This window comes from Grus americana, chromosome 7 (assembly GCF_028858705.1).
Source record: "Grus americana isolate bGruAme1 chromosome 7, bGruAme1.mat, whole genome shotgun sequence".
Taxonomy (NCBI): domain Eukaryota; kingdom Metazoa; phylum Chordata; class Aves; order Gruiformes; family Gruidae; genus Grus; species Grus americana.
In genome coordinates this window covers 4,068,599-4,093,830 of record NC_072858.1, presented here as the reverse complement: position 1 = coordinate 4,093,830, position 25,232 = coordinate 4,068,599, and the positions used below count along the sequence as shown (strand labels likewise).

The 25,232-nt window shown below is 45.7% G+C and overlaps 1 protein-coding gene across 4 annotated transcripts in view; it reads right to left on the bottom strand.

The window, feature by feature from the left end:
• CTBP2 (C-terminal binding protein 2) overlaps window positions 1-25,232 on the bottom strand; it is a 142,024-nt gene that overhangs the window by 88,510 nt on the left and 28,282 nt on the right. The window lies entirely within an intron of this gene.

The window sequence follows — 25,232 nt, the reverse complement described above, 5'->3', positions numbered from 1 at the left end:
TTCTGTGGTACCTGCTCAAAAAGCTCACAAACAATTACCAGAAAACGATGAGATTTCTGCTGCAGGTTCCCTCCCCAGTTCCCACTGGCTTTCTGGCTTCCTCACATTGCACAAAATGCAAAAATGAAACTCAAATGGTAAGAAGTTACCCAAGTTATTTTTTTTTCCCACTAAATCTGCCATTAAACTGCTTGAGCCGAATGCTGTACCACCCACATTGGTGTTGGTTCTCGATCATCCGTCCCCACTTTTTGTTTGGAATTTGCTTGAGTTTTATTTCTAACAGAAAAGTATGCATGTTGCACAGCAAACACCCGCAGAAACTCCTGAAACCTAGAAATACCTACGATTCTTAAAGATTCTTTTAAAAGACCAAAGATTCTTTAACCAACTGCCCCTATTCAGCTCACCCTACAAAACAGCATTCGCTATTCCCCCTCTCCTTTGGATAGCCAAGGCTACGCTGTATTTCAAAATACGTATAATCCTGCATCATCAGCAGCAATGAAATAGTCTAATTCATCTTATTTATCAAATTCCAGCCTTAGGCCTAAGTATTTTTATGGTCAAATGAGAAATACCATTAGAATCATAACGACTGCTGCCCTGACATGCTGCGACGGTGCCAGCCTGAAGAGTTTTCTTACGTGGGGCTTGAATATTTTATGCACAGACTTTGCAGTACCTGACCCAAATACTGTCCTCGACCGCAGAAATGAACTTGTGTGACAGTCACGGAGTGGCAAATGTGCGGACGCCATCCGAGAGCAGAATCTGCCCCGCGCTGTTTAGTAACTAAATGATAGTCTGTGGTAATAAAATATTTATTATGCTCTACACAATACTGCAATTGAATTGATGTACTTCCTCGCCTATCCATCAGAGTCCACTGAAAGCCCTCTTTAACTTCTACTCGAGAAGTCTCAAATTACACATCTTTATTTTTCTTACAGATTTTCCTATAGGATTGTGTAGCTGCAAGGAACCGTTTGGCAGTTAAAGCCGTTTACCCAGCAATGCAGAGTGGTGGTCGGTTTTTGATCCGAAAGACGGCCCTGGCAGAGTGTCCAGAATCAATTTCCTAAATACAAATATAAACCCACAAAATACATTGAACGGAGCAAAAAGCCGCATCGCACTTAGTTATCCAGTGCTGTACCAGTCTCCAAAAGAATCCATCATGCAACGGGAGAGGGAAATAATAAAAGCCCTGTTTGTTATGATCGCTTAATCCTGTGCCTTATACAGACCACTGACACCCTCCTCCTCTCTGCCGTGTCGTGGCGATATTCCTGTTTCAGCGCTCTCAGAAACAGCTCAATAAACTGGGAACCCGCTTGAAACGGCCGTAATTCCTGCCGCCACTGATAAGGCAAGGCCAGGCAATAAAGAGGCTGCACCAGCGGGATCCTCGGTTTCGGTCCCCACGAATTGGCAAGGGGGATGCAAAGGGATGCTCGTCAAAGAGCTCGGTGCCCTTCGAGTCGAGGACCTTACAGAAAACCCGGGCAGAGGGCAGACGGGATTGCTGGGAGGCGAAGGATCACACCCTGCCCTCCCTCGGCGGGTATGTTGCTGTTGGCACCGAAACAGAGAGACCTGCGGGAGATGCAAGGAATTGAAATGGAAAAACCAGGAAATAAAATGTAAAAAGTGTATTGTGAGCAAGTGATTGAAGGAAGTAGCAGAGCCCTTAACAAATTGGTTATTTGTCTGGTTAGCTGATGCAGAAGTGGAACAGGAAATTAATTCAATATGCCGCAGACTTACATTCTACTATTATTTTCTGGGTTTTTGCTTTCCTTTTTTTTTTTTTCATAAATATATATAAGCCAAAAAGCAAAGTATTTCTGGGCAAGGTAGTAACTGAAGCTTCGAGATTCCAATTAAAAAGATCTAATCATTATTAGAGCTAGACTACAGACAGGCTTGGAAATGAAAGAATAAAATAAGACCAGTTAAGGAGAAAAGATCCTCTTCAGAAACCATTTGGCTGCCAGCAGTTCCTGATTTGTTGAAAAATATCCCAAACCAATAGGTAATACCATTACACTCATATAAACCTTTATGAACAAGTTACCACTCTCTGTGCCTTACAGGATATGGCGGCTTGCCAGTAATTTCGCTTTAAATATGAAAATGGATATCAAATCCAACTTTCTAGATAGAATAATGGCACGGGAGATTGATGGCATCACTACGCTGCGCAATGACTATTTAAAACACTTTTGGCTGCACTTACAAAGCTCAAGTGACCTCCAGAACTATAGAAACTGTACGTAGTGTTAGGAGGAAATAAAATTAGCGATTCACAATGAAGAACTAAAGCAATTCAGCGTTTTTCAAAGAGGTACTGACTGCAGTTAGCACTTCTGCAATGACACCGGCACACAGCACTGTGTTTAGAGAAGGAAGGAAGGAACACTCCGCATTTCCGTAAATGAAATGTCTGCTGCCGAGACGGCACTAATGGTAGTGGGGATGCCAGGGAATTGAAGTGGAATGGAAATAGATTTCTAGGTACCAGAAAAGTCAAGTTGTCCTAAGCATCGTGGGGAACATCACTCCCCCACTACATGGTCACGTTACACGAGTAGGCAGTACGAAGATGGCAAAAGGCGGACAAGAAAGACAAAAGGGAATTAAGCTGGAGGAAGAAAATAGGAGGAGAAATGAGAAGCTGAGACTAAAGCTGAAGGCAGAGAAGATGGAGTACGAAAAGGCAGAGAAAGACAAAGTAGAGGAGGCACCCCCATCACACCTACTGCTGACTCACACATTTTGGGTTACTTTCATTATTTCTTTGTATTCCGGCAGCATCTGGCATCTGCCACTGAGATCAGAGCCGCGTTGTGCCAAGCGTGAATCAAGACCTTTCTGCTCATGAGCTGAAAATCCAAACAGACAAAAGGGAAAAACGAGCGAGGGACCTCACCAGTCCTGACCAGCGTGGCCAGGAGGCGCAGCAGCAAAACCCCATCCGCTTTGCACCCAACCACCGTCCTGGTCATGTAGAGAGGACCCAGAGCACATCTATTTTTTCTGTAGCAAAAGCTGATTCTTTCGAGTGGTTTTTAAAAGCTCTCAGGATTCATCTGCCCCTCAGTAAGGATGGGTCGGGTGTTTGGGTTTGTCAGGCACTGTCTCTGCATCTGCTGCTCTAAGAAAGCAGGATGGTTTCCCCGTGGTCCCGGTCCCCAAGAGCTCTGTTATTACTGCATGGGTGCACGGAACCAGTCTTCTGTGAACCTACAGAAAAGCTGCAAGGAATCTACAGAAAATTGCAAGGAATGTGATTGAAAGGCACAGCCCAACTTTAAGAGGCAGCAGCTACAACCCACTCAGGTTGCCATCAGGAACCAAGCAGGTTCTTCCAAGCATCCATGTGCAAGTCCATGGCCGACATTTAAGCTCCTTTCACACCCACCAGGCTACAGTAACCCTGGGGCTGAGGCTCTTGGGCTCGCCCTTGGACTGCCTCATGCCCTCCAGGCTCTGTAGTTTCAATTAACTTGTGGCTATAAAAAGTCAGGAGAGCATTCCTCTTGTATTGTACCATGGAGCTCTGCAGAACTAATTATTTTGCAAATAGAGCTCTAAATCATTAACAAAAAATGTTGATTATAGCATCTGCAATCATTATTTGGCCCATTACTTAAAAAGCTGGATGCAATAAATAGGATGGGGAATAGCTGGTATTACGCTTCCAGAGCTCAAGAATATGGGATGTCAGAAAATGAGCCCTGCCTGTAACGGTTGCACTAGGGCTCCATGAGTACGTTGTAATCAGACCGATACAGTAAGTCCTTCATCCCCAAGCACTTAAGAAAAAAATGCCAGATATCATTATAAGAATGAAAACACAGTGGTATTTTCTCCCAGGCTTTTTTTCTTTTCTTCCTTTCCATTAGATTTCTTAGATAAATATTTTAACTAAGTCAAAATACCACAACTTGAAATGGGGATGACTTTTCTTTATTTACTTTCTTCCACGCCTGCTGCCAGCTCTGGGAGTTGTCCTTTTGAATGGCAGCTGCAGCACAACGCCCCACATGTCCCACTGCTTTCCCCTCCTGCGGGCACACAGATGACTCCCACCGCCACCTCAGACTCCAGAAGAAGCATTTATAGCAGGATACCATTTGCATGTGGCCTCCTCCGTGCCATCTTCAGTGGCATCAGAGTGCAAAGTCAGGCTTGGAAGGCATCTTCCAACAAGAACCTCATTGCGTTGCCCTTAACGACAGCCAAGCAAGGCACTCTTGCTGCAATTTTGCTGCTGTCAAAAGCAAGTACCCAGATGCTTGTCCTCCATCCTGGAAAATGCGTGCATCTCAGGCTTTGGCAGCAACTTTGATCTAAAGCCTATCTGGAGCGGCCATGTGTTGAAGCAACCAACCGTCGGGAGCTGCCCCCCTCACTGGCAGATGATGACACGGACAGTTTATCCCTGGCTACTTGCTGCATGACTACAGGCTAGCTGCTGCAGCACACGCAGATGTGATCCACCAAGTCCAACAGGATAATCCAGAGCTCAAGCACAACGACACCCAATTTACGGCTAAAATATTACCAAGGTCTCGCTCCCCACAGGCAAACGCCCCACAGGAACCCAGGGCTGCACGGCTGGAAGGGACCTCACCAACCAATTCCTTTGGGCTGTGAAGTTCAAGAAACTTCACCCTCCAGTTGAATATAAGCTTTATTTTAAATTCCAGCCTAAATTTATTGATGTGGTGGCTAGCAGCACAGACAGCATCCCAGGCAGGGTGTCCTGGCTCTGCGGAGGCATTAGCAACACCCTTCTCTGCCGCTTCCCTACCTGACGCACGCATCTTTTCTTCGTGACTCACCCCACGCCAGTAGCTAACCAACATCCTTTTACATCAAACATTTCTCGTTTGCCTCCACACCTCAATTATTTCTTCCTCTCAGAGCTTTTCTCCAGCCTCACGTCCTCGCCGTGGCCGCGTTATCCCTTCCCTTCTTGCCTGATCAGGGGTTCTGTGCTGGCTCCTCTCCAACTCCGCTCTTCAATGCAATCAATTCACTTAAGAGCCCGGCAAGCTGGTTTATGTTTTTTTATTCCATGTCTGTTTTACACAGTTTCAAAGCAATGAGAACAACAACAACAACAAAAAAAAGACAAGACATTTTTTCCAGTACGAAGAATAAAAATCTTATGTTGCGGCAGCTTAGCTTTGCCCATAAACAGGGCACTTTTTTGAAATAATGAATACAATAGCTGGCACGGTAAAACAGTGCCTGATGGAAGTGTATGAAAAGGAGAGAGAATGGAAGCGCAACTTCCTCACCTGCCTCTAAAGAAAGATGCCAAATGAGCCAAAATGAAGTAGAAAGATTGCGCTTCTCTGACCTCTCTGAATTTTGATACAGAATTGCAAATGAATTAAATCTCCTACTTGTTTTTAAACCTTCATCTTCACTATGGAAAAAAAGGGGGGGGGGGATGAAGATAAATAGAGTACAACATCAAATACAAGCAGGCAGCACATAACTGAAGCCGTAAGCCGTTAGTTTGCAGTACTGGATATACTGGTCACCACCAGGGCTGCACATCCAAACCAAACAAAAAAAGAGGCCATCCTTGTGCTAATTAGATCGTTTTATAGAAAATGACCACATCTTCTTGCAATCACCAAGCTTAGAGAGACTCGTCTCTGGTTTATCACTGAGATGAGACGGCCCGTGCCCACACGGGCCGCAAGGTCCCTGCGGCCGAGCTGGCCACCGGTCCCGAGCTGTGAGTCAGCTCCCCCCGCAGCCGCACTACTCTTCCTACCGCTGGCATAGCCATTAAAAGGGTTTTTTCCTGCAGTTAGTTTATATGCTCCAGCTCATTAACATCTCCTAATACCAGAACTTGAGGCTAATTAGGCATGGCAATCCTGAGGAACATATTCTCCGTTCATCTTCCCAAAGCAGGATGCTCCTTGGCGGCCCAGCTGTAGCTCCACATGCTACGATGAGGGTATCACCCTGGAAATAAAAATACTACAGGATCCCACACATTACACAGCAGGGATCCCGTACTTGTTAGTTGATGGCACAGTTTATAGGCTGTTTTGCTTAAAAATTGGAAGCATCTCTGTCATCAAGGCAGATTCCTGCTCAGCAGCCTCAGGGAATTTCCCCAATAGTTATCAATACACCAGGGCTTTCATAATAAAAGCTACTGACTTGAGAACGAAGGGGCAAAGTGGTTAGAAAACTTAGGAGACTTAAATAAAAAGCGTTTGACAGAACAATGCTAGTGGGAATTTTCTCTCTGTGGCTACAAATGTACAGGAGCAAACAGGCTGCAGGGTCTGAGACACGCTTCATGCACATGAACTACTCCTAGGAGCAGGCTGTCCATCTGCACGTCACCTAATAGTAACACCCGCTACAGCAACAGGTACCCGAGGAACATCAAAAGATGAGCAACGGGAGCTACAATCAACACCAACCACTTCTTTAAGCGCAGGAGCTCATGAAACCTGATTTCTTACATGTCTTCTGGACCACACAAATGCTGACCAAAGCTTGTCCAGAACTGGGACATTTTAAAGCTACCTTTGCCCACTGGATGCCAATGTTGTGGGGTTTTCTTCAGTGCAAACATTTCTGTGGGGTTTTTTTTTCAGCCTATTTTTCAAAGATAATCACCTCCAACACCTTCACTCTGGGTCTGCTTAAAATGCCCCCAAGGGTTCACCCTGGAGGAGCTGAAGGAGGAAGGCACTGGCTAAATTTCTCTGGTCACCATTTCAAATTCCCATAGCCTTCATTTCAGCATCTGCTTTTTATAACTAAAGGCAGCGGTACTTTAAAAGCATCTCTGCAGTAACTACAGCAAAAGGTACATACAGATACCCAATTTTCATCCTAAAGGACCCCATGAATGCACACATAACACTCCCCTTCGCCAGTCACCGGAAAACAGGGACCTCTGCGGAATCAAAATGCAACTACAGACAGCACAAAGGATGACTTCATGCCTTCCCATTCTTGAAAAAATATTGTAGCACCTTTACTGGTGATGAGAAGAGCAAATGGAGGAGCTGTGTCCACGGGCAAGGATGCAGTGTGCCACCATGAGAGAGGAGTGACAGAAGTGATGGAACAGCAGTGTTCCCCTCTGAATCCCCTGCAGCAATTCCTCTGTTGTGGTTTTTTTTTTCTCCTCCTTTTCAAATCTTTCCTCTGAGAACTGAGTGAGCCCCCACATTGGAAACATGAGCCAAATTCACTGCCTGAGGCAGCAGAGACCTGCCTTCAGCTGCCCTCTGACTCTCATTTTTGGAACAGATTCATTTCCAAAAGCTCCTATAAACCTGGCTGTATTGGTCCACAGATTACGAGATGGAAATGTGAAAAAATCCTGGACAGAGATGAAGCGTCCACCAAAACCCCTAATTTGAAGGCAGCCTAAATGCAAACTTTCCCTCACTAGACACCTTGACATCAAAATGTTTATCTACTCTTCCTCTGGAGCTCTTTCACATCACCAACACGCAGCTCCAGCCAACTATAAAACTTCATGTGGGGAAAATGTGCCCAAAACTCCAGGAGGAAAAACAAAACAAGGCATTTCATTTTGGGCCAGCTCAGTCCAAACTGGAATTTTGTTTGTTTTGAACTGACCGAGCCGTTGGCGTGTCGGAGTCCAGCGAGGCATTAACCCGCTTTACTAAGCAAGCAACGCATCCAGCCCCTGGGCACAAAAGCATTTGGCTTGGCACTGAAATTAAGGTTGGGGTTCTGAAGCTTGGCTCTACGCATGTACCATGAGCTACGGCGCGGGTCCCCACACCTCCGCAGGCTCGCCAACCCGCTCCCAAGGAGAACCAGCGCTTTCGAAGGAGCACAAAACAAAGCAGATTGTCATCTGCAAAGGTGCCAGGGTTTTGTTTACCTCCGAGCAAACCCGGCAGCGTGGGCCAAGCGTCATACTTCTGCTCTCCGTGTTTTGGTGTATGATCCTTGGCAAAGCAGTACGCTTAGCGCGTAAGCTATGAAAAACATAGTGTGAATTTTGCAGCAATATGGGGTTAATATTAATTAGACTGTGCTTGAGGAGTAGCTGCGCGAGTGGCAGAGTTTTGTTCCCATGCTCTTGCAGGGGATTAGCTGTTGGCAGAGCGGCGATGCCGGCAGGAGACTCCACCATCCGAGCTGTTTCTCGGCACCGGGCTGGTTTGGCTGGAGCTGCTTCTGAGTCTTTGGAGAAGTAGGGCTTTTTTAAAAACGTTTCTGAATCCTTGCAATGGTGTCGGCAACGGCTAGCAGCCAGTCCCCCAAGAGCCCTCCACTATCTCACGCGCCATGCTCAAAGCACAGAGCAGCATCCCGCTTTGTGGTGATGGCTACCTAACACGCAATTAGCACCCCACGGGATGGGGACCCTTCTTTGCGCGGTCACTCACTAGACCAGACCGCAGTGAAGAGGTGACAGGTATATCCGGACCCTGAGATGTGACCTACCTGGGATAACTCTCACCCTTGCTCCATCACCAGTGTCCCAAATGAAGCCCTCCAGTCCACCAGAGAGCTCTGCTTCTACAGTTTTTATAGGGATTAGATTACTTTAATTAATCTTTTACTGATTAAGGCTCAGATGTAATTATATAGCCAGTATATCAACATCTGCCCTCTCTTCGACGACTCCCAGACCACATCTCCCACTCATACCACTGATGTACCGGGGTGACGCCAGAAAATGAGCCCCAGTCGCTCTGTTACAGGGGCACACTGCTACACTTCCTAAATTTTTACAGCTATTTTTAAAAAAAAGAGCAGACAAATTTCTAAAATGCATATGCAAAGCGCAGCTACCGAAGCTGTCTCTGCAGAGAAAGCCACCTTGGATGGAGCACGCCCCGCAGGTACGCAGCACTGCTTGCTCCCACCGCCACGCTCGGATTTGGGGCAGCATTACCAGGGCTTTAAACTGAGCAGGCGTTTCTCTCCATCCTCACTTTAAACAGTATTGCACTGTTCCAGTATTGTACCAGTGAACTCGCAGTGACCGTGTCAAATAAATATTTTTCCCGAGGTAACACTGTTTTAAATATATCCATTTAGTATCCTTATTTGAAAACACCGGACAAATTAAATGACTGCGAAATTTGACTTTCCAGTATTTTGTATTCAGATAAACTCCTACAGCACCCTCTTCCATGGCAGCCAGCCCATACTTCCAAGTAACTAAAATTTTCAAAAGCCTACTACGCTTTTCAGTATCTGTGCATTAATTATCCCTCCCAGTTCAAGAAGTCTTTTGGAGCTCAAAGGAAAAAAGTGTGAGGAAGAGGAAGAGGAAGAGGAAGAGGCTGCAGCCTCGCCATCCCATACGGCCTTACACGCTCTTACCACGTACCCCGTCCCCAACCAGGGATCCCCCACCGGCTGTAGGAGCCTTCCCTATCGCTTGCATCCAGACTGGACTGTAAGAAAGCATTTCTGCACGACAAAGGGAAACCGTGAAGCTGGTGAAAACACTGCTGAGTGAAGCCCTGTGCTCCAGAAGAAGTCACGTTAATTGAATGTGACTTCAAAATATTTCAGATTCTCAGCAAGGATTTGGTAGCAGAGGAGAACATGCTGTGACGGACCGTATTTCTAACACGGTATGAAAAGCAGTTTCGGTACATGCTGCCAAAAAGTGTCAAACGGGCTAAAATATGCTTGTCGATAGATAAGCAGATGATGCTTCCGATGGCAGGAGCAGGCAGGAGGGAGCGAGTCGGCCACGTCCACAGCCGGGGCAGGGTGGGGGGCTGCCCAATGGCCCCGGCGTTTCAGCGAGCACTGGGTGAGAAATGTCGCCTTGCAGAGCGCCGAATGCACGGCTCTGGTTTTACTGGATTCTCCTTTGCTCTCGTATTTTGAGAAAGGTTAACTATGTCAAGCATTAGTTTACAAAACCTCTCCGACGAATCCTCTTACTCGCATGATCTTTCTAAACTAAACAATCCCAATCTTTTCAACTACGCAGAAGTGACACTATCAGCTTTGACCGCTGCCGCTTCTCAAAATGTGTGGGTTCCCGTGCCTACGGAGGCGAGGGGCCGACCTCCACACAATACCCAGATCAGGGCACTACGGACACCCACGTAAGAGCATTATCATATTTTCCGTATTTTCTCACCCATTCTTCCTACGGCCTAACGTCTTGTTTGATCTTTTGTGACTGCGGCTGCACACTGAGCAGATGTCTTCATCGAGCTGTCCGCAGCGACCCTCGGGTCTTTTTCCCCGGTGGTTACAGTTCATTTAAAGCGCAGCAATGTGTACGAGGAGCTCGGGTCGCTCCTTCCCGGCCGCCTAACCTTGCGTTTGGCAGGAGTGACTTTCATCTGCCCCTGTGGTCCTCTTCGCTTATAACTTCAGCTCTGCCACCTTCTTCACCGTCTCCCACCGCCTCCATGCCACCAACTCACTGTCCGCCTTTTTTTTCCAGGTTATTAATGAAAATATTCAGACGTGCAGTCATGATGCAGATACTTAGAGCAGCCCAGCATCAACATTTTCCATGAAAAAAAGCTGATGCTTTACTGAAGTTTTCTGTCTCTAATCCAGAGCAAGCTTTTTTACCCCAAAATACTTGCTTAGAGGGTCTTTGAAAGTCACAAACTGTGTATGCTAGTTCTGAGCTCTACCACTATGTTGACGTACTATTTAAAAAAAAATACAGATATGTGATTTTTCTGCTTTTTCTCTTATCACATCCTTGTCATGTAGGGATCTTTAACTGTGTTTTTTTCAGAAGAGCTGGTACACAGGTGAGGCAATTGCCTGTCCTCCCCTCTTTTTTTCTGTAAAACCCCCCAAAGCAGGTAAACCATGTGGAGCCACACACGTTGTGCAGACCCAGGCAGGCAAGACCCTGGTTAGCCACGTGTAGGTAGAAAAAACAAGAAAAGGAGATGTGAGCAGGCTCCTGAAAAGCAGCAGAGTAAGGGGCCTTCTCTGACGGAGGTCCTGCACTGGCAAGCCGGGGGACATCCAAGTGTCCTGCTGCGTCCAGAGGAGAGGCCACACGGGTGGGAAAGGACAGAGCCGCACCAGCAGTACCCTGGGAGCACCTCCCGCCACCACAAAATGCAAAAACCAAAGATTTGTTATTTTTTTAAACTGTAGTACATTATTTTAATGACACGACACTTTTTTTTCAGGTTTCTAGAGAAGGTTTATGAACATCTCATGGTCTCCACAAGCTTCTGCCCCCCCGGGAGCAGGACACCAGCACCTCACGGCAGTACGTGCTGAGCCATGGGAGATGCCATCAAGCACAGAGGCACAGACCCACAGGGACGTGGGTCGCACTGGCCAAGTGCCTGCAGCAGCCTCTCCCGTGCGCTGCCGCCCCGTACCTGTCACTCCTCATCGGCATGTGCCCGCCGCCCGTGTCCCACATGCTCATCTCCGACACTGCTGCCTCAAAGAAGCTGATCTGGTCTAGATATGAACAGGGTCTAGCCTGTGGAAAATGCTGATGCAGAAATTGCATGTCTTCTCTATCTCCAGCCTCATTAACGGCTGCTGTTAACCCCCAGAAGTCCATCCGAGCAGACAGCCTCTCCCTACAGCTTTGCTGCTCATGGGTTTTCTTTCCTTTCCCCACATCTTCCTACAAATCCTGTTCCACCTCCTCCTCAGCCCCCCGATTTTTGTAGCAGGTTTTGCCAGCACACCTCCTGGCTTCACCTGGACCATTTCCCATTTTCTGGAGACTAACCTGCTTGGTTTAACCCATTTTCAGCTCCTCTTACCTCCCCCATGCGCAGCGCCAGCCCGCACCTCCCAACCCATCCCATTTTGGCCAGCAAAGCAACAACAAAGTCGAGCAAGAGCTGGAAACGCCCTGGCGTTAAGATCTACTTAATAAGTTGTCAGCCAGGTCCCGCGTATCTATTCTTGTGGGCATAAAGATCTCTGTCAGCAGTCAAAACACGGATTTACACTCCCAGCACAATTCCTAGCAGCATTTAAAGATTTTTAACGACCATCCCTTTGTCCCAGGGAGTTAAGCGCTGATCGAATGTCACAACGTGACACATGAATGCACAACACAAGGAAGGTTTGACAGGCAGCAACATTGTAATATGATAATTCCTCTTTGTCCCTTAATCGCCTCTGTTTTTTGCAGACTTGATTCACTTACCAACATGTGATCAATCACTGCCTTTTTCAGTGAGATAATTTTTTGCCCTCTATCTAAATGGCTCCTGTCAAAGGGAATCCAGTACTAAATTAAAGCTGATATGCTTGTCTCTGCCCTTTTGTTTGTTGACTTCTTCTCGCACACAATTGATTTTAAATAGATTTTTTTTTTATGGGTTCCATCACCATTTAAGTATATGTATTTTTAAAAATCTGGCTCCTTGAAATTAACATTGGATACATAACACATTTAAAACGGTCTTGAGCATATAATTTAATGGAGAAGAATAAATACAGGAGTACGCACTGGCAAGTGTATCGAGTCCCCACTAGACACAGAGTGAGTAAGTTGCCTGTTTAGATCTTCCCACGTGCTCTATTTAAAACTGGAAGATGACAGTCAAGTCTCAAGATTTGTGAATATAACAAAAAGAGGATGGTGTAATTTAACATGAAAGGAAGCAAGGCAAAGATCACTTGTTCTGCGCCTGTAAGAAATCAGGATTTAGCTGAAGATCAACGCAGAACTTCTCAGACATACCTCACCGGTATTTGCACACCCTGAGGAGCAACTCCTTAACGACAGGTAAGCGGTCTTTAGTGGCACAAGCACCAAGGAAATGGGAATCTGCCTTTGCGAATAAAGCAGAGACGCGTTTTTGCAGCTCGCAAGCAATCATCAGACGTGCCCGAAGCAGCTCTGCACAGTCCGGGGCAGAGACAGAGGTACCACGACTGCACCAGCCCAAGCCCCTCCAAGCAGAGCCACACACATGCCAACCACCCAAAACCTCTGCCTCATCGCCTGGCTCTTCCCCCCAATTTCCTCAAGCGCGTCCACATCACGTTCAAAACCTCAAAATTTCACATTTTGCTCTTTCCTCCAGCTCCTCTTTCCCACACCTGCCTCTTCTGAGTTGGGCCTTCCACACCCTGTCCTCATGCAAAACCTCATGGAAGTCAACAGCACAGCGCCCGCGGACCCAAACCCAAGTGGGAACCTGCTCTGCAGTCATCGTGACTCCTCTGCCCACGTCTGCTTGGCAATCACTCTCTGCAGAAATCCCCAGGTGCATCTTCATCCCTCCCACCCCCAGCAGATAGATACCTGTGCAGCACCTCCCCGGCTGGCAGCGTTCCTCACCACTCCACACATAATTTGTGATAACAAAACAGGGTGATTTTGAAGCTCGGTAGGATGACGCTTATTTAATTCACTGATTGAATGACTATAGATTTTTTGGCTGTGCCATGCATTATAAATTATTCTACGTGATTTCAGCACTTGTCCTGGTTATGCACACAAGGCATTTAAGACTTTGCTAAGATCATCTAATAGACACATCATAATCAACCCTGTAACATAAAAAATCATCTCTGTTTATATATTTTTTTTCTTTTTTGAGGAAAACACCTCAACAAAATGCTGGACACCCAGCTCTTTCTAAGGTCAACAGTTTCCCTGAAGAAAAAAAAATAAATTAATGTTTTCGTCTGGTGGATCTAGCAGTTTTCTCCTTCTGCACAGAGGGAAAAGGGAAAGAAAACAGCTCTGTGACGGAGGCATCACCCCTGGGCGAGGGTGAGCAGCGTTCCAGATAGACGCGTCCATCCACAAAGGGTGGCGGGAGCCAAGGCATTAAAAACATACCAATGAATGGGAGAGGGGGAGGACTGGCTCAGGAAAAAACAAAAAAAGATCATTTTTCAAAACACATTATTATTGCACAAAACGTATTTTAATGTATTTTGAGCAAGGCATCAAATACCCCCAGTATCTGCTTTGTGTCTCTTGGCAGTTCAAGAATGCCAAGGCGCCCCGTCCTCGGGGTGCCAGAACCAATCTGTTGCCAAGAGACACAAAACCGATATCACGGGTGTATAAAGCCGTCTTTGGAAACGTATGAAATAGCGAACGACCTCATGTTCGGGGTTTGACTTAGTCAGCAAGACGTCAAGGAAGAAAAATTAACCTTTTGTTATAAGGTTTAAAGCTGACCATTTGTATCCTTCTCCCAGGGAGAATCTGTCCTTCCAAAGCAGAAATGTGCTCGTGTTTTGTATTGCATTTCAAGCAAACATCCTGATTTTTTTTTTAATATTTTCTTTTGTTTTGGGAAGAAAAAAATAAAAATCATGAGAGTCAGGGCACTCGGGGCAGCAGGGACACTGTGACTTGGGGAGGCTAGGCAGGTGACGTTTCAGAAGCGCGCGTCTTCAGAGGAAATCCAAATGCCGCAGCTGGACCTTCCCGTTAGCGCTCAGGTGGGTATGTGGCGATGTTACTAGCTGAGAAGGATTTTGAGGCTCCAACTGTAAATATCTAAAAGGTTTTTCCATTTAAAAATCTGGTCACTGGCAAGTTCTTCAAATATTTATTACTCCAACCAGTGAGTAACCTGCTGGAGATGCCGCAGGATCGCCCTCTGCAAATGTTGCCCCGCTTTCAGTTCTGGGCACCTCTCCGCCTCCTCCAACCTGCAAATGGGATGTAAATCCTTCCTAACAAAGTATTTTTTCCCCCAGAATTTTTCCGCTGCAATTATGGCCAAAGTTTGCTGCCCTTGCCAGCTACAGAAATAAAATTCAGTGCGTTCAGGATTCCCTCAAAATACAAAAATATGAAAACAGCATGACTACTTCTTTTAGATGGGTTCTCTGTGGACTGCTTCTTTTCAGTTTGTTTCACTAAATAGTTGGAAATTAAGACTTTAATTAACAAATACAGTAATTAACTGTAATTAAGAATTACAGCAAGATTTGGGTTTTCCCCCCTAATCTGGGGCACAAATTTTTACATGTTAAATTAAAAACTCCATTTAGGAATTGAAATGTTAGAAGGCTGTGAGGCAACTAAGCATCAGTTCAATATTACCCAGGAAAGGTCAAATTTAAATTACAGGACATGTTTAAAACATTAAGCTGTTGGTATATCACGCAGTTTTCGCATTTCCAACTAATATATACAGATATACACATATATAGGTATCCACATCACAGGTGTCCACTACTGAATTACCTTCAGAGACAGGAATCAGCATCTCACATTAAATAATTTGGATTTCCAGATGTTTTTTGTACCAAAGACACAGAAGCGCAATAAGCCTTCGCCAGGACTGAAGAGCAAAGAATCCTGATAGATGGGAGCCATATTACACGTAACCAAAAGCCGGCTGACAGACACAGGTCGTAGGTTTTTGGGGGGATTTTTTGGACTACAAATAAAAGGTCTTGCCATTACGTCAAGAGAAAAATATCCTTTTGTCTTATGAGTCCCCGGTTGTGGGAAGAAAGGCGAGCTGTGCCATAGCAGCGTGCGGGCAGAGAGCGACAGGGGGGCTGGGAGGGGGTGAGGAGAGCTCATAAAATTCGTACTAGAAAACAGAAAATGAGATTAAAGGAGACATTTTGGCCATGAGGCCTTCTTTCGGCTGGAGAAGGCCTCAAAGCCAAAGTGTCTCTTCTAATCCTATTTTCTATTTCGAGTGTGCATTTTAATAACCCCTTTGTATATGGTACAATGACTTTAGCAAGTCCTATTTTAAGCAGATTTTCCACACTAGAAAGCAAAACGGGTTAAAATAATTGTACCGTACACCTCGCACGCGCGACACTTTGTTTAATCCGGTGTCAGACACCGGGGCGGCACAATACGGTACAAGGTCCGTGCAGAAAAGCGCCTTTCAGGACAAGCAGCCCAAGGCACGGTATGGAGGAAACCAGGCTGAGGGACGTGGCTCCCTCCCACCGGCGGCCAGGCCCTCGCTTTCCGACCCGGATGGGGACTTGGCTGATGGCTCTCCATCTCCCTGCACGCTTACGGTGCTATACAAGAATGGTGGCCATGGAGCAGGGGATGCGGGGACAGGACTGCCGGTGGCACTGACCACTCAGTGCTGCGGGGAACTCAGCCCCAAAAGCAGCCACACTCAACCCAGGTCTCCACCATGGGCATGAGTCCTCCACCTGATGGTACCCAGAGTCCCAGTGAAGCCAGAGGGGACAATTCAGCAAAGAGCCAAGACGAATGATGTCATCTGTTGTAACGCATGTGCGCCTATGGAGTCTACCAAGGAGGCTGCTACAGCACCTGAAGCAAGAAGCCCAGTGGAGCCCAGAACTCCTGCGACACCCGGCACCTCCCTCACCCTCGTCTCACCAGCCTAAGGGGGAAAGTTCCTCAGCATCACCAACCACGTGGAAAGAAAAGCACAACAGCTTTACAGTGAAGTAAACGCAAATAAGTAAAAAGTAAAAACGAGTGTCTGACCATCACCTCGCTGTATGGACAGTAAATGTTTCACCTCCCACCAGGTCGGTGGTTTTGCACATCTGGTTTCTCCGAACTGAGGTTCTATGCTGAGGTCCTCATGCATACCACAAATATAAAACCAGATATAAAACTGCAAATACCAAAGTGACGGAAGGTGAACAGACGAGCATGTGTGCAATGCCCAGTTACAACGGGTGGTACGGCACCGAACGCAAGGGAAAGGCAAGGCGGCTGCAAGGACTACCTGTGCACAACAATGAAAACAGAATCAAAACAATGGAAACATGCAAGTTAGCAGAGAAACTCCTAAAAGAAGAAATACGCAATAGAAAAACCGATTTTCTCCTGTCTCTGCAACATCAGTCAGCGGTACCCAACCTCTAGGCAGCATGCAGAAGACCATGAGTCATAACGAATTAAGGAGGAGGTCCAAGCACAGCAGCCAGACACTACCAACCGCCCAGCAGCTCCCTGTGCCCCCGCAGCAGACGTGCTCCTCGGATGAAGCCCGCCGGCTGCACCTGGGTGGCAAAGGCAGCAGAGTCCTGAGCAGCTTTACCTTTGGCACACGCGGTGGGGCCGCACCAGGGGCAGCTTCAGCCCCAGCTCTTCTCCCACCCACCCCTCAACAGGGTGGTGGACGCGTGAACCTAAACCCCTCACCAGATGGATCACCAGCATCAACTTGGAGATACAGGAGAAAACACCAAAAGGCCTAACCACCGCTGGGTGCGTCGCAGAAAAGAATTCTTTTAATTATTGTAATAGCAGGTAAAGTCCAACAGAAATTTTTCTGCATCTCAGCGGCACTCTGTGGTAGCCAATGCTCATGGCCACCGGAACAAAATAAAGCAGGTGAGAAATACAAAAATCTATGTAGCATGAAATATCTCTAAGAGACTTGTTTAGCGAAATTAACTAGTAGTTTAATAGAAAAAAAGCTTGATGTATGAGAGTGCTCCAATTTCTTCATAGAAATTAACATTTCAATCCTGTTTTTATCTAGAAGTCATTAAACTGTGCAACATGAATTATTGGAACTGTAGCAGAGAATTAACTCTATTCATCAAGTAAGTCCAAACAGTTTAGAGTGCATCCGTAATGAAAAAATAGCTCCACATTTCTATCTCTTCTCATTAAAGTAAACCAGTTTTCCCTCTCTCAGTATATAAAACTGTCTTCTCCTCATGTAATTTATATTACCATAAGCCAGCTCACATTCTAAACTATTACACGCCTCCAATTAATTTTTGCAGCTTTTGCCTGAAAATTTAATGAGATAGTAGTGTATGAACCTGCTGACTCCAGATTACGTGTGTGCTTCCAATATTAATGTTGGCATAATAAAATAATCTGATACATACTTGATGAGAGCTTTTCGCTATTGTGAGAGTAGTTAAGGCAATATGTAAACCAATTCCACTGATTTTCTTCGTCCCCCCCTCATGTATGGAATAAAAAAAAATACCCCCAAAACCAGCAAAACTTCTCAGTCTGAAATTGAGGAGTCCCAAGTTAAGCACTCACGAGACAGGTAGTATCATCAACGATTCCCTGGGTCTTTTAAATCAGCTGTTTATTATTCACCTATTAACATTTATTTTAAGGCTACGGCTCTTTCCAAAAGCTTTTATTTTTGAATGCTGGAGGAGAGCGGCACGTTGGGATTCACTTCTTCCGAAAACGAAGAGCGTATTTTAACCTTCTCCCGATGCTGCTGCCCCGTTGGTTTGAGGAGTGGATGTGCCCGTCAGAGCATCCTCCGCGCTGCCTCCAAGTGCGGGAGCAGCCCTTGCACACCCAAACCACCGCGTAGCAAATCCCACCCGCCGCCCTGATGCTCGCAACGATGGAGAAATTAAGAGTTTGGATTTGTGCTGGGAAACCGAGATGGGTTTAGAGTCCCAAGTGTTTCCGTGGCTTGCTTTCTCTTTGCAGCTCACTTTATGGGGATAACTCTTATCTAATTTTGCGAACTGTTCTCTGGCATATTAGACAAATAACCTTTTCTTCAGAAGGACACATTCTTTGAGACTAAAATTAAAGGGAAAAAATTATAATATTGCTTTCCACTGCGACTCCAATTTTACTACCGCATATTGTGCATAATATGATTTGAATATCTATGTGCCTGAGAGAAAAATTGGCAAATGCAATGCTCTCAGAGATCAAATGATTTTATATGTAGACTTAAAAATACACATTTGGCATTATTTGGTACAGCCCTAAATTTATATTTACCGGAATCTATAAGCTGCTCGTGGTGAATCACGCAGCCCCTGAAAACATCTATTTTGCACCGAACTCGGAGGAGCAGAGAAGCCGTGCCAGGGAGCCGGCACAGCCCAACACGTGGGTGACACAGAGAGAAATTCAGGCTCCGGGAGATTATGGTCTGGGATGCGGCCACTGCACGTCACTGGCACAGCCAAAGTGGTCAAGCGCTATCAGAAGAGGCATCACAGCTTATACATGACGCTGAGATGTGCAGAGCACCAAAACTCAGGTGTCTCTGAGACGGGATGAACAAACCAGTCTGATAAAAGACTGGGATTCTCCATCCCAGCCTGGGATGGACAGAGGTGGATGGCAGGAGAAATAATATACGGCAAGTGCGGAGGCCAACGACTGCACACTTTAATGGCTCCCAGTGGCTTCAAATCAATTTACATTTAAAATAAATGAATTAAATCTGATAATCTCTGATACCACTCAACCTATTTGCTCCAGGGCACTGAAATTCAAATATTCTTGAGTTCTGAAAATAGGCTTTCACTCGTACGACATACAAATGAAGATAAAGAGTACCAAAACCAAACGCAACCTCCCTGGCTTTTACACCATCACATGGCAAAATCACTTCCATGGTGTTCGAAGCGTTTTGATACCATGACTTTTGCCCCTTGCAGTCAGTCAATCTCCAGCATTTCTAAGGCAGTTATAAAAAAAAATAAAAAATCATTTTGGTTTTCATTCCAAAAACCCACATCTACCCAGATGACACAAACTCCTGGCCACGGGAGAGCCCCTCAACCTGCAGCCTACTGCCACAGCAGATGGTTCCATGCCAGAAACTAGATTATTGGACCAATCTTGGCTAAAAATCATCTTTCTGGTCTGAGCAAGCAGTTACTTTCAACCAAGATCCGATTTTAAGTAGGGCTGCGCTGACGTAGCCATGGCACTGGGAACCGGCCGCGCGGCACAAGGGATGCGAGAGCCTGTAACACGCACGTGGCCATGCACGCGTATACACTTATATATACATTTACATCCGTAAGATCTCACTGAACTCTCTTTTGAGAGTGAGATTACCCTTTCTTTTACAGATTTTTTGAAACTCACTCTTGCACTTTTTTTTTTATAATTCTTGCATATCCGTACACCTCACAAACCCTTCCTGCACCTTTGTATGTCAAAAGAAACGTAATTAAATTAAGAGATGCGCACACTCTTCCTTGTCTCCTGTCTCTTCTCCTTGAATGCCATGCCAGATAGCAAATCAAAATCTGCATTTAAATAGAATATTTTTAATGTATGAAAGTGGGCGGCCTGAGGGTATAGAGGTATTGCATTCACTCACCATATGCACAAAATTGCATTTAAAATGTGATACTACGTTTTAAAAATTTATTGAGTATTTTTGTCATTCTACTACCTTTGTTTTATTATAACGAAATCTTCGGCTCCACGGAGATTTTTGTACCGAAGCATGCTAATAAAAATAATGTGATATTACATCATTTTATCAATTTAATCTCGAGAAAAGGATGATATTCAATCACATCTCATAAGTCACTATCTCTGGTAATTCCAGCCATTATTCAGTGCGAAATTCAAGCAGTCTGAATTCATTAACACAGGGTTGCTACAAATCTGCATTTTTTAGACTTTGTCAGAAAACGCAGCAGCCCAAACTCACTGACCTGAATCTAACAGCCTTTCAGCCGAAATGGCCTCGCTCCCCAACCCTGGCTCCCTTCCTGCGCCGGGACAAAGCCGCGCTGCCGCCGACCAGGTCACGGCCGCGAAGCCCGAGCCGGCGCAAGCTTTGGCAAACGCTCCCCGCCGAGCTCTCGGCACAGCATCCCTGCGCCGGGCAGGCATCGCGGGCACACGATGCTCCCGAGGACGGAGCGGGGCTCTGGAGGTGGCACCCACGGAAATGAGCCCCGTGCTCCCAGCGAAGCAAGGAGGTCTCCCGCAAGCAGCCAAGGAGCAAGAACACGCTAGCACGGAGTGACATATGTTAGGGACGAAGTGTCACATCGCATCGGACAGGCCGCGGGGTGATGGGGATCAACTGGTTTTGACGCTGCGTTATCAGGTCAGCACCTTCAGGGAAAGGAAAACAAAAATTTAACGATAGTGGATTTTGAAATAAGTGCAATGGGAGGTTGCTAAAACCATGGGGAGGTTCACGGACGTGGTGGAGACCCAACCCTGTGCCGCTGAAGCCGACGGCAAAACCCTGCCAAACTCACTAGGGGCAAAATCCAGCCATAATTTAGCAAAGCCCTCTGGCTTAATGATGCTCAGTATGTCGCTCTGCCGTGGGTTTCCGTATCCTGTCCACATCCCTGAGCCCCTTTCACGGCAGAGAGATGCTCTCCGTCCTTCGATGCCTGCCCAGCCCTTCTGCTGGCCACCCAGCAGCTTTTCTGCCCAGCCCGGAGCAGCCTCCCACCTAATCACTCCTGCGCCCAGGACCACGAGACGTCCGGAGCAGGAACATGCTCTCTGAATACTCTCCATCGATCTCATCTGTAAAAGCAGGGTGAAAGTAACAACTTATTTCTAATTAGAGCATATTTTGCTGACCGATGACCGTAGAAGCAATCTGAGAAAAGTTAACACCATAGTGCCGGTGCTTATGGCTGCACAAAGCGTACCGTCGCTGTACAGAAACGGCACCCCGGCTATCTTGAGTGGCATCGGTCCTGGTTACCAGGGAAGATCTCATCCACGCTATCGCAGTTCTCAATCTATGTGAAAATCGCAGCGACACAAGCTCCGTTGGGATGATCGGTTTTGGGAAACCCAAGCGGTAATTGCACAGAAATTAGAGCGCTGTGGTCCAGAGGCACCTTGAACAGACTACAGATATACTGACTCTCGCTAAAGCCTGTAGCATTAAAAAAACCACCTTGGTTGGGTAATTTTACACTAGCTTCCCAATAAATTAGTAAGATATTTCAGCATGACCATGTATACTGTGGAGCTTCTGTGGAGCAGCTTAAGCCTACAGACGGGTAAAACCCCATCAACATTCACCACTGGCGGACTCCTAGCTTGTTTTGGAAAAATATTATAGTGCATTTGTAGTCATGCAGAAATGAATCTGAAGTAAAATTCCAAGCCAAGGAAAGTGAAAGCTAATATTTGAGATAGCAGAGGAGGCTGCTGCAATTCCAGAATAAAATGGTAATGTGCTGTTGGTAGCAAGCGGTACATTGTTTTAACGTGTTATGATATTTATAAATATATGAAGTTTAAATAATCAGATGACAGAGAGTTCCTTTTCATCTACTGAATGTTTATTATTCTTCACACATTAGCACTTTTTCCCCCAAATGTTATATCTTCTGCCATTTATAATTAATTTTAACAGCTTCTGCAACTTATCCCACAGGTTGTTGCTGTTTCTTTTAAACAGCGTGCTGCTGAGAAATTGATTTGTTTGCTCCGTATGCCTACAGAAATCACATTATGAAATATGCATAAATGTCATTTCTTGGGCTGCTTCTGAGGATTAGCGGAGAAGAAAAGCTTGCTGAGGAAAAGGAAGAGACAAACAACAACAAAGCCTAACCTAACACTTAAACTCGGCCGCATCCCCAGCGAAACGCAGCTCCCTCGCTGCCCTGGTCTGCTCCAGCACGGGGGTGGGAAGAGCCGGCAGGAGATCCCAGTGCCGCGGGAACCGCCTCCTCTCCCAGTAAACAAGTCCCTGCCAACACGGAGGGGAGTTAATGAAACTAATTAACGTGCAACAAAGTGCCTGTGCACCCCGAAAGCCCTCTCACACCCAGGAAGCCAGGAGAAGCCCCGAGGAGAGCTGCGATGGGGGCTGCACGTGCTCCACACCACCTGCAGAAGGTCTCCCTCCGTGGCAGGCAGCCCAAAAACCTGGGGGCAGGACAAGTCCTCAGGGAGCTGCAGTTGGCCAGGACCACCTCGCTGAGATGGACCGAGGACCATGGCTTGCCACAAGCCCCCGCAACGGTGGTACAGAAGGGCAGGCTGAGAATCGCTCTCCCGCTGGTCCCAAACCTCAGGAACCAGATCTCTGCGGTTCTGCAAGGCGAGTGGATAATCACCAGCCGTAGCCACCTCTCATCAGCATCGATGCTCTCCTCCTCTGACTGCTCCACTTCCACTGACACAGGAACCCCAACCAGTTACACTTCTGTGTAACTTACTGTTCTGCCAGCACTGTTTTGATACGTACGCATTATTTACGATTTTTTCCAACAGTTCTCATTTCATAGACATGTATGGATCACTTATTTTATCGGAGCAGATTCTATCACCAGCCCTTCCCCCTGCAGGTGAACGGGTCCTGCAGGTCCTTCCCTTCCGGCCAAAGTAACCACAGCTTAAAATCCCCATCGTCCGCGGGGTGAGCACACAGCTCGCAGACGGCATCTGAGACGGCCAGGCTGGCAAGGAGAGTTTTATTACATTAAAAAAAAAAAAAAAGGCATCACAGCCGTGTGGTCCAACATGCGCCATGATCCTGGACCAACAAAACGCAGCACTGCACATGCCTTTGGAAAAACCAAAGTTTTCCTGAAAAGGGGGATCCTGCTTGCTGGGACCGGAGCGGGACCCTTCTCCCATCCCGCAGCTCCAGGGAGGCGGCAGCAGCCCCTACATATGCTGTATGGATGCGATGGCAGCCTGAGATGGAAGGCATCTTTCCCATGCTATCTCCTACCACAAAACATATTGAATGACAAGTTCTGAAATGCAAACCAGATATTTTTCTCAGAGACTTCGTTAGACACATCACTCTCCTGTATTATTACAGAGAGCTGTCAAAACAGCCTGGTGGGAAAGCTCTTCCCCAGACATGCAGAAGTATAAATTGTCATAGTATAAAGTAAATTCCATTAACAGCTACATAGTCATTATTTTGCATAATAAAAGTAAAGGCTCTTTGCTTGTGATCTATGTATTTACGACCATCGAACCAACAAGCACTTTCTCTTTTCTGATGCCTTTGTTAAAATTACAAGATAATTGGTTGCTGTTGCAGATATTAATGTCTGATAACAAAGTGCCTAAGGCAGGAAAGCTGAAGTGGTGGTGAAGCAGCACTACTGACAAAGCTCTAACTCCTGTTCTCCAAGGATTAACCAAACCAGCTCAAAGAAAATAATAATTTTTAATTTGTATCATCACAGACATTATTTGAATGAAGCATATTGGAAATTCTGGGCAATGCTTTTTAAAAATATATTTCTCCTTATTGTGGCTATCAAAAAAAAACCCCACCGAGATAATTCGAGCACTTTTCAGTGTAAGGTCCTGAGGAATATCAAAGGATCAATGACAAGTCCTAAGATAATCTGGGTAACTTCTCTGCTCCAGAAACAAATATATTGCTACTCTTAAGGTTTAAGGGGGGAAAAAAGTGATTTTGAAATCGCAGGAGTTCCTTAATAATTAGCGCCAATGCACTGCAAAAAAGCCTGCACTTACAGAGTATGTCCATTTCGGTTGGAAGCATGAATGATGATATACACAAATACCCTGCTCTCCCCGAGTTTACACACAGTTGTGTTTATGAATAAAATTGCAGCTTAAAGTCTCAACCATGATGAGCAATTCGGAAACTCGCTGTTCATAAATATCATGCCAATTGAAGCAAGCTGGTTTGGGGATATTGTATATTATTTATTACAATTCAGTCTGTCGTGGAATCAAGCACATTGAGCCAATTTCAATACGAGTGTTGGGGGAAGGAGAGACTACATTCAAATTAATAAAGTTGCTTTTAAAGCAAAACAATGTCATCTGATACAGTTTTTTCCATAAACTGGCCCACTGATGGGAAAAAAATAAACCTGCAGTTACCCACCCTGCACCTCCTCGGTCCCTCTCCCCATGTGTTGAGAAATTGGGGCATTTCTTGCATGTCCTCTGGGAGACCTGATGGTAATCACTGCAAAGCTCAAGGGTGGCAAGTCCCTGAGATACAAAGAAGAAAATAAGAAAACAGATGCAAACATCTGCATCTGCCGTTACAAAGGATTCCTTGCTATGGTCGTTCACTTTTAGTTTTTTTAATTATTCTTCTGTGATGGACACGATATCATTAATTTAATTTCAACTTGCATTTCCTATTAGTATAATTTACCGAGTTATCTCTATAGCAGTAGCAAAATCACTTTACTGTGAGCTATATCACTTCAAAGTTAATTACATGTATTTTGGGTTTGATAAATGAAAATAGGGGACATGATTAATTGAAGGACAATCAATACGATCCAGCTATTAGACAGCTTGATGAGGTATCCGAAGTACGCATATAATCCATAGTAATCAGCTAATTGAAGACTGCAGACTAAAAAGATTTTAGGAAATCCCAGCTTCAAATTGAAAAATATTCCAATAAAACAGATGAAGGAAAAATGTTCACAAAACTCACGAAGGTTTAAGGCCTGTTTCTATTTTGGTTGGTTTTGAACAAGAAATTTTGCTTCACCGGCTTAAAAAACTGCTTACTGTGATAAAATACTGAAAGCAAAATGGATTTGGTAAGTGAATCCTGAAGTGCATTTCT